We start from the raw sequence: 9,584 nt of genomic DNA, 5'->3' as shown, positions 1-9,584 counted from the left end.
GCAATAAAAATGACGCAGACAAGAGCTTGCTTTCTCCACCTTCTTATCCCAGAGGAAAGAGGAACATACCTCTGAATTAGAGTGAAGGGGAAAACGGGAATAAATGCATAGCTCTTTTAGAGTTGTGTGCCTTCACTATGGCAGAGCAAAATGTAAAACCTCCAGGAAAAGATCTGAGAAGCAATTCTAATAGAGTTGTTTATTATGTATCTGCAATAAATAATCACGAGCAAAATAACAGCGAGCTGTTTTGCCCATAGAGGTAGTTTTCCATACAGTTTCTAAACTAGCGTAGATTAGATGTAGAGGATTTGACTGCGGTTTTGTGTCTGTAGAAGCATATATGATGATGTTTGTAGTATTCTTTAGAGTCATGAAAGCGTATAAGTCACTGGGGAGTTGGTTGAAGTATAACTCATTGCTTAATTCAATTCATCCAGCAAGTATTTACTTGAGAATCTACTATGCGATAGGCTCTGTTCTAAGCACATGGGATACAGCAGTGAATAAACCCAACACAAATCCTTGCCACCTAACATTTCCATGCTCATGGGAGGAAACAGAAAATAAATATTAATGGATAAATATTGAGTACATTAGAATGTGCTAAGTTCAACGGAAAAGTGAAGGAAAATTAGAAACGTGGTGTGGTTTTGTAATTTCAAATCATAGCCATGATATATGCTATTATGCAGCTTTCAGAAAATGAGATAAATGCATATAGTACACATTGAAAGATCTCTAAAACTAAGAGGAAAAAAGCAAATTACGGAACAATAGAAATTCATTTAGACGTGTGTGTGCGTGTGTCTGAAAAGATCTGAAGAGATATACACCAAAACACGCTTCTGCAAATCTCCCATCTACCCAAACTGCAGCAGACACTAGATAGGCTGCTTTGTCCTGGGTAGGTTTTTTCCAAGCCCTCCTTTCACTGAGGGTGACACTTTGAGGGTCCACACTTCCCACAGGGGTCTCTGCTTCAGTTCCCCTTTGCCCAGCCCAAGGATGCTGCATGTCAAATTTGTAGCCCTCTTGCATTTCTTCCCCTGGGGGCTGCCTTTACTCTCCTGAGCCAACTCTACACTTAAAGGGGAGCTTGTTATATTTTGTGCAGAATCTCTAAATGTTTTGCAGAGACAGAAGGCTTTTTGGGGTATCTAGCCTACCATATTGCCAGAACTGGAAATGATCAATAGAATTTTTAAAGAAGCTATAAAAAGTTAAAATTAAAGTTAAAAACAATTAATTTGTTCATTCCCTATCTGTTCTTGAAAGGAATATATTGACAATAGGATGCCACATCATGGGGAGGGAATTCTTTGCCTATCAAAATATTAGGAGAAACGCTTAGAGGAAATGATGGAGCCCTCCAGCATGTTGTCAGGGAAAATATGCCAAAACCCTGCAATCAAATCTGAGTTAACTGTCATTCTAGACATGAGCACACAGTGGTAATTATAACCTATATTTTATTAACCATAAAACAAAATAATTTATATGCATCATTTTTAGCCTCATTTTTAAAGATAAGGTTGCAATCAATCTTGTTACTAAATTATTTGCTGTGAAACTTTATTTCCTGTTTAAATAGATTCAAGTTTTTTCCCCCTGTACCAATTATCCCTGGATAATGAAGACCTCCAGTATTCCCATTTTAAAAAGGAGGGTATTGAGACTCAAAGAGGTCAAGTACTTTGCCCCACATCCCCCAAGTGGTGACTTAGAGCCCGGGTTCTAGGCCGGGTCTCAGTGATGTCAGGTTCAGGCTCTGTCCATTCCGTGCGTGAAGCCAGGGTGGGGTGGCCGGCACCTGCGGCATTGCTCCAGCGCACCTCCTCTAGGACTTGTTCCCCTTCCTGTTTCTCATGCTCTCTCCCAGACCTGTGCCTCCTACTCCATTTGGCCTCAGGATCCGGGGTCCAGTTTTAGGTCTGCTTTCCAGGCTTCCACCTTCAGGGCAGAAACGCTCTGTCTCTCTCTCTCTCAAGCCCCACCCCTCCCAACTCCAGGCGGAGACCACTAGTCTGGTGGGACCTGATTCGAATGCGCCAGTCTCCCTCTGGGTCCAGAGCTGACAGATGAGGGGTGCGTGAGGGGTGGATGTCATGTCCCATATCCTGTTCCTGTGACATCATCGTGATTAGCTTGAGACTGTGACCTCAGCTGAGTGCCTGCGTCAGTGGGAGAGCCGACTGCTTGTTGCTGACTGTGGCTGCCTTGTTCCCTTGATCCTTGCCTGCCTCTGGGTCCCAATACCCCATTACCTGGGTTCCTGCTACAGACCTGTCACATGTTCAAGGTGCAATGACTGGTGATTTCTTATCACTGTTGACATAGTTCATAACATACTCACGACAATGTTATAGGGTAATTTCCAGACTTTATTTCCCTAACATGAAGATTGTCTATTATGGAAGACTGAGGAACTAGCCTTTCTGAGCACACACAGGGTAAACCAACATAGAGCGTTAGAATCAAGGCCAAATTTTCCAAGAGTGAATATAAACATGAGACCAAACGATCCATGATTGTGTGGATCCAATTGCTAGGGACACGCAACAACCGTCTTCAAATTAGATTTCATGCAACTAAAAATCACTAGTTGTCTATCTTATTTGTGTACATTCTCAAGAAAAGAGGGTATTCAACCTCTTTCTACAGTTGGGGATTTTTTTCCCGTGTCACTAACCAGAATGCTTCTATGGTTTGAGGCTGGCTGGCCTTCCTCTGTCTTTGGAATAGATGGAAAACATGGGGCAAATGTAAAAAAATCAAAAAGAGCCCTTTAGATGTTGACAAATAATTCCTAAAGTACCTTTTAGTCACTTTTTTCTTTTCCAGAACATGTTATTCTGTCCCATTATTTTATTTAATTAATTAATTTATTTATATTTCCTTAGTTCTGTTTCTTCAGTCTGGTTTTGCCCACTTCTCCCCTTTCCTGTTTAATTCCCTCCCTCGCCTTAAACCCCCAGTACCTTTCCAGAGCTTCCAGAATAAAATCCAGACTTCTTAGGATGCTTCACGGGGCCCTTCTCCGGGTGGGTGTGAATTACCTCTGGCTTCTCCCCACTCCTGCATCGTTTTCTCCTCCTGCAGCCCTGCCAGCCTCTCTCTCTCTGCAGTACATGTGTTCCCACCTCAGGACTTTGCATTCACTGTGTTTGTCAGCTGGAATCGAATCAGGAAAAGAGAAGCCCCTCTGGCAATTGTTTTTGAAGGCGAGAAAGATGTCATTCAGAGGATTCGATGCGTCAGATGAAAGGATTGGAAGGGGATGGCTGCTCTGAGATTTGCAGCCACAGCTGATCATCAGGGTACCAGGGGGCGTCAGGGAACCGCTGCTGATGGGCACAACTGCCAAGGAGGTGGGGGGACCGGCAGGGAAACTGAGCCGCAGCACATGCAAGGCCAAGCCCCGCATTTGCCAAAGCCCACGCGTTCCCCTTGCCCCGTAGAGGAAGCATATGGGCCTGTCTGCCTTCTCCCACATCCCGGTGTGGGGGTAGGTGGGTGGTCCAGGAGACACAGTTCCCAAGCTTCCAGCCCCAGTGTGCCGGGGGTGGGGGTGGGGGGATGGGGCGGGAGGGGCGGCAGTTGGGGCTGAAGCTGAAAGAGACCAACCAATAGAGCTGTTCCTTCTGCTTCACCCCGCCAGCCCCACGTCCTCCAGAGGCGCTCTCTCCCCATCCACATCGGCTCTTTCTAGAGTCTTTTACACCTCCCCACCCAGCCCGACTCCTCTCCGAACTTGGTAGTAGCCTAAATGATCGTATTTGCTTCCCTGTGTATTTTCCGTCTGCCACTACTCTACATGCATGTGTATATATACCCTGCAGTGACAGAGGACACCGCACAGCTGTAGACTCCGCACGCACCTTAGATCGTGCACACAGTGTAGACCCTGAGCTCACTGTGTAGACCCAGTGCCCACAACAGTGCCTGACATAGAGCAGAAACAGGATACACAGTGCCCCGCCCCGCCCCTACTCAGAGCCACATCTGGAGGACTCTATAGGCAGTGCAAATAGTCAGAACTGACTTCTCCAGGATGAGCAAGCACGGTAGGCCAACTGTGAGAAGAGCGTGGATTTTGAGTGCCTCAGGCCGTGTTCTCAGGAGTCCTTTGTTTGGATGGCTGCTCACAGGTGAGACTTCTGCCTGTGCCTGTGGTGGCAGAGCGTCCCACCAGATCATCGTCTATGGTCTGCCGCTCACAGCCTCACGGCGGGAGGAGCCTTGGAAGGTATATGCCGGCACAGAGATGAAGTTTGAATCTGGTTTTTGTCTTTTCCGGCTGTAGAACTTGGAGGAGCTGTTTTCCGTCTCTGAGCTCAGCTTCTCCCTCTGAGCCTCCCCCCAGGGCATCAGAAAGCGTGTAATGGTACTGTCACCACTTCTCCTTACTCTAAAGAAAGGAAGAGCGAACTACGGCCCCAGGCCAAACCTGTCCTCGGTCTGGTTTTGTACTGTCCCCAAGCTGAGAATAGTTTTTACATTGTTAAAGGGTTGTAAAAATAAGAAAAAATAAAAATATGCAGCAGAGATGGTAGATAGCCTAACTAATTGACTACCTGCCCCTTGTCAGGAAAAGTTTGTGATGTTGCTCTAAAGGTCTAATTTCCCTTACACTGTTGTGTGGTTTACTTGATTGATTAGAATGAAACTTTTTTCTTAATTAAGACAACATGATTATCGTTCTGGGAGAATTTCCAGAAACTGTTAAAACAGGGACGCGTGAGCCAGTCGAATAGGTCTTGAGAAACTGATGTGGGATCGATACCGTATTCACCTCCGTCATCGTCCTGGGATTTATTCCACCTGGGTGTGTCTGGGAACATATAAACCAGCTACATATACGCCTTAATAGCACCTCTTCAGGAACAGTGGATGGGTCATCAGCTAACATTGATCTTGGGGAATTTCCCAGGTAATATTTACAGATTTTGTTGTCAGCCCTGGAGCCAGCTCATTCTGAGGAAGGCAGAGTACAGGGTGGAGTTCGCCCTGCCTGCCCCTCCCCGCTGGCCACTTCTGCACCCGGTCCCCCAAGTTATCTTACTTCCTGTTTTGCCCTCCACCCCTCCCCCACCCTCCTCCACCAAGTCTGCAGTGTGGACATTTGCGGGAGGATGGTCAGGTAGAGTGCACGCCCATCCCTCTAGAGTCTGTCTTGATCATGTCAGCTCCTACAGACATTTCTCCTCCCACAGCTGTCCTTGTGACTTGGAAAAAAACATTCTTTCTGGACTCAAGTTTAATAGGAGTTACGTTACCCAGGGAGACGTCTTTTACATAGACAGGTAGATCTGTTGATGCAGCCCTGGGTAAATAGGATGTTTTAATAGTATGCTAACTCTGTTCTTCAAAGGGCTTTTCCAGTCACTCCACTTGGGCCCTCTCTGTACCCTTTGTCTCATAGCATCCACCCCTCCATCCCTCCTTGCTCCCGTGTCTGGATATCTCCGAGAAACCCAGCATTGTCGTTGTTACTGTATTAGGCGGAATGTTCTAGTTTTCCCGCACACTCTCACAGTCGGACTCCTCAAGATGTCCAGCAGTGTCATGGGTTCTGCCCTCCTTGGAAGGCAGTTGTGGTTACAAAGAACGAAAGATATATTTTGGTTCCAATGGCAAGGGGTGCTAGGAAGGAGAGGCTTATAGCAGAGGGATCTTAACCAAGGTTGTGGGTCAGGGAAGGTGCCCTTGGAAGAGACAGCTGCCGGCTGAAGTCTGAACAGGAGCTGGCCACCAACGTGTGGGAGTGAGAGCATTCCAGGCAAAGGCACGAACAGGTTCAGAGACTCAGGTAGGAACATTCTGGAATTAGAGGACTTGAAAGAAAGCTGGAGGATGTGGATTGTGGAGAAAGAAGGGGCAGTTGTTGCAATGAGACTGCAGGGGTAGCGGGGAGCAGGTCTTGCCCAGCATTGCAGCATCGGTGAGAATCCTGGCCTTTCTCCTGGGGGCAGCGCGTATGCTCTTAGCTTAGCAGTGAGTGGCCCCTTTGCTGCCATGTGGAGAATGGGATGGAAAAGGGTGGAGATGGGGAGAAAGGAAGCCATTGCGATAGGCAGGCAGGTGGGATGGATTAGATTTAGGGGCGGAAATTGCTGTGGAAGGAAGTGAATGGGTTTAGTATATGTTTAGGAGGACACGTAAAGGAGGGAGGGGCGGGGTCAAGATTGCTGCAGGTTCTGAGTGACCAGGTGTGGGAAGACAGTTTCCTTGCTGGGGTTGTTTGGGGTGAGGGCAAGATTGTGCCGTTTGGGCCAGTTGCGTAGGATTGGAAATACCTGTGCGTCGTCTACATGACGATATCAAGCAGGCTGTGGGAAGGTCAGGCCTGGGACCAGAAAAGAACCAAAGAGGAGGAGCCCGCATAGGAGCTACAGAAAGAGAGGCAGAGGGGTGGCAGGAAAACCAGGCAGGCAGGCTGCAAGTGCCAAAGAAAGAGAATGTTTTCAGGAGACGGTGAGCAACGCTGAGAGCACAGGGATGAGGAGGGCCAGACGTGGTGCACAGCATCCAGCAACGTGGAGACCAGGAAAGAGCCGTGGGAATGTGCGCTGGGCTTGACGAGTGTGGGCTGAAGGATGGAGACAAGTGTTATGTTGAGACTTCTCTTAGATTCTTCACCCAAGAAGAGCCCCCTCTCAGGCCTCAGAAAAGGGAAATGTCTTCAGGAATCACTTTGAAATGCCAGTCAACCAATCTGATTAGGTATCCTACACCTTATGAGCCAGGCTGGAGACGGAATTGTTGTTATGTTTTTAATCTAATCCCTTTTACAGAAGAAAACTATGAACCCAAGGGCCCTGCCCTTTACCATTAGCCTCAATTTACGCTAAAGAGAAATCAGAAAAAAACAATTACTGGAATAATTTAGCTCAGAGCAAACAATACTCCTCTTATCCTAGGTACACTGGTGTGATCACTACTGCCCTTTGGAGCCCCTGGAGGGAAAGGTCAGATTTATTCCCGCAACTGGGCCAACTGTCCTTTGATCAGTGAGACCGGGATAAGAGAATAAAAAGAGAGAGAGAGAGAGAGAGAGGCTTCTCTTCACAGAGATGACAAAGACAGGCATAGAAAGCCTGCTTAAAGGGCTATCAGAAATGTCATGCTACCCCAAATACCTCCCTTACCTGCTGGTCACCAGCAGAGCTTCTTTCCTCTGAGATAAGGGATTGTGCCCTGTTAGAAGCAGGGTGCACCTTGAAAGACAAAGGATGGGCAGAAGACCTAAATAGACATTTCACCAAAGAAGACATACAGATGGCCAAGAGGCTCGTGAAAAATGCTCAACATCAATAATTATTAGAGAAAAGCAAATCAGAACTACAGTGAGGTATCGCCTCACATGGGTCAGAATGGCCATCATCAAAAAATCTACAAACAGGGCTTCCCTGGTGGTGCAGTGGTTGAGAATCCGCCTGCCAATGCACGGGACACGGGTTCGAGCCCTGGTCTGGGAAGATCCCACATGCCGCGGAGCCACTAAGCCCGTGAGCCACAACTACTGAGCCCACAGGCCACAACTACTGAAGCCTGCGCACCTAGAGCCCGTGCTCCACAACAAGAGAAGCCACCGCAACGAGAAGCCAGTGCGCCACCACGGAGAGTAGCCCCCGCTCACTGCAACTAGAGAAAGCCCGCGCAGCAGTGAGGGCCTAGCACAGCCAAAAATAAATAAATAAAATAAATTTATTAAAAAAAAATCTACAAACAATAAATGCTGGAAGAATGTGGAGAAAAGGGAACCTTCTTGCACTGTTGGTGGGAATGTAAATTGATACAGCTACTGTAGAGAACAGTATGGAGGTTCCTTAAAAAACTAAAAATAGAACTACCATATGACCCAGAAATCCCACTACTGGGCGTATACCCTGAGAAAACCATAATTCAAAAGGACACATGTACCCCAATGTTCATTGCAGCACTATTTACAATAGCCAGGACATGGAAGCAACCTAAATGTCCAACGACGGAGGAATGGATAAAGAAGATGTGGTACATACATACAATGGAATATTACTCAGCCATAAAAAGGAATGAAATTGGGTCATTTGTAGAGACATGGATGGACCTAGAGTCTGTCATACAGAGTGAAGTAAGTCAAAGAGAAAAACAAATATTGTATATTAACGCATATATGTGGAATCTAGAAAAATGGTATGGATGAACCTATTTGCAGGGCAGGAATAGAGACGTAGATGTGGAGAATGGACATGTGGATATGGGGTGGGGGGGAAGGGGAGGGTGGGACAAGTTGGGAGATTAGGACTGACATATATACACCACCATGCATAAAATAGATAGCTAGTGGGAACATGCTATAAAGCACAGGAAGCTCAGCTCAGTGCTCTGTGATGACCTAGATGGGTGGGATGGGGGTGGTGGAAGGAGGTCCAAGAGGGAGGGCATATAGGTATACATATAGCTGATTCATTTCATCATACAGAAGAAACTAACACAACATTGTAAAGCAGTTATACTCCAATAAAAAAAAAGTAATGTACTACTTCCATTGAAGAAAATTCAGAAGGCAAAAAATGTATGCAATGAAAAAACTCTTCCATAATGTTAACACCCAGGGAATATTGCTATTGGCATTACGTTATATTTCCCCTTATTATTTTTTCTATGCATGTATAATTTACAAAATTATCAAGTTGTATAGTCAGTTTTGAGTATTGTTAAGTGAAAAAGCAAGCTGTAGAAGAGAAGGTGAATGGCAGCATTTTTGTTATATTTATGTGTATATCGTATGTTAGTACTCTCAGGTCTGGGAAATACATGTCATATTGTTGATATAAATAGATTCTCTCTGGAAGTGAAACACAGGAAACTTTTACTTTGTAAGCCCTACGTTACTATATTCCCTGAACTTTTTGGAAAAACCATGGGTTTCCTTTTTAACCTAAATAAAGGTAAATAGCCAAAAAAAAAAAAAAAAAAAAAAAGACAAAGGATGGAGGAGGCATAATGATCAATAAGGAAAGACACAGTACCAGTGGGATGAGAATCCAAGAGGGGAGGTAGGAAAACCCAGTCCTGACTTACTTCTTGAATTTTCTGAGTAGTGAGCAAAATGAGGTTTTAAAGACATAGTCTAAACATTCGTGCTCCTTTGTTAGAGAACGTATTTTATCAGGGCTGCTTCATAAGGATGTTCAGGTTGTGCACTGCACATCTTCAGGGGCACTGTTTATTTCGCAGCCAGGGCCTCCTGCAGAGGCCCTAACTGCAATTTCTGAAGGTGAGGTGCACCTGTATGAGGGGTGGAGCCATAGAATGCATATTCCTACAACACAAAGTGTGTCTTTTTTACTCTTTTTTTTCAGTATGTAACCCAGGACCACATACCATCGAGTGTTCAGAGATGATTTTTATAACGTCAGTGATGGAAGTGTCTTTCATTCTAGCCTCTACTTTAAAAACAAATAGAATAGAGGCTCAGTTCACCAGTCTCACCCAGACCACACTTGGGCAGTGAACATGCGCATTTCAGATTCAGGTGTTTGTCTGGCTGAGCCAGAAGCCCACCTTGCACCTGCTGAAAGGCTTGGAGTGGAGAG

This window comes from Balaenoptera borealis (assembly GCF_965194805.1).
Source record: "Balaenoptera borealis genome assembly, chromosome: 6".
NCBI classification, from domain to species: Eukaryota; Metazoa; Chordata; class Mammalia; order Artiodactyla; family Balaenopteridae; genus Balaenoptera; species Balaenoptera borealis.
The sequence above is the reverse complement of the archived record's forward strand: the minus strand, read 5'-3'. Positions refer to the sequence as shown.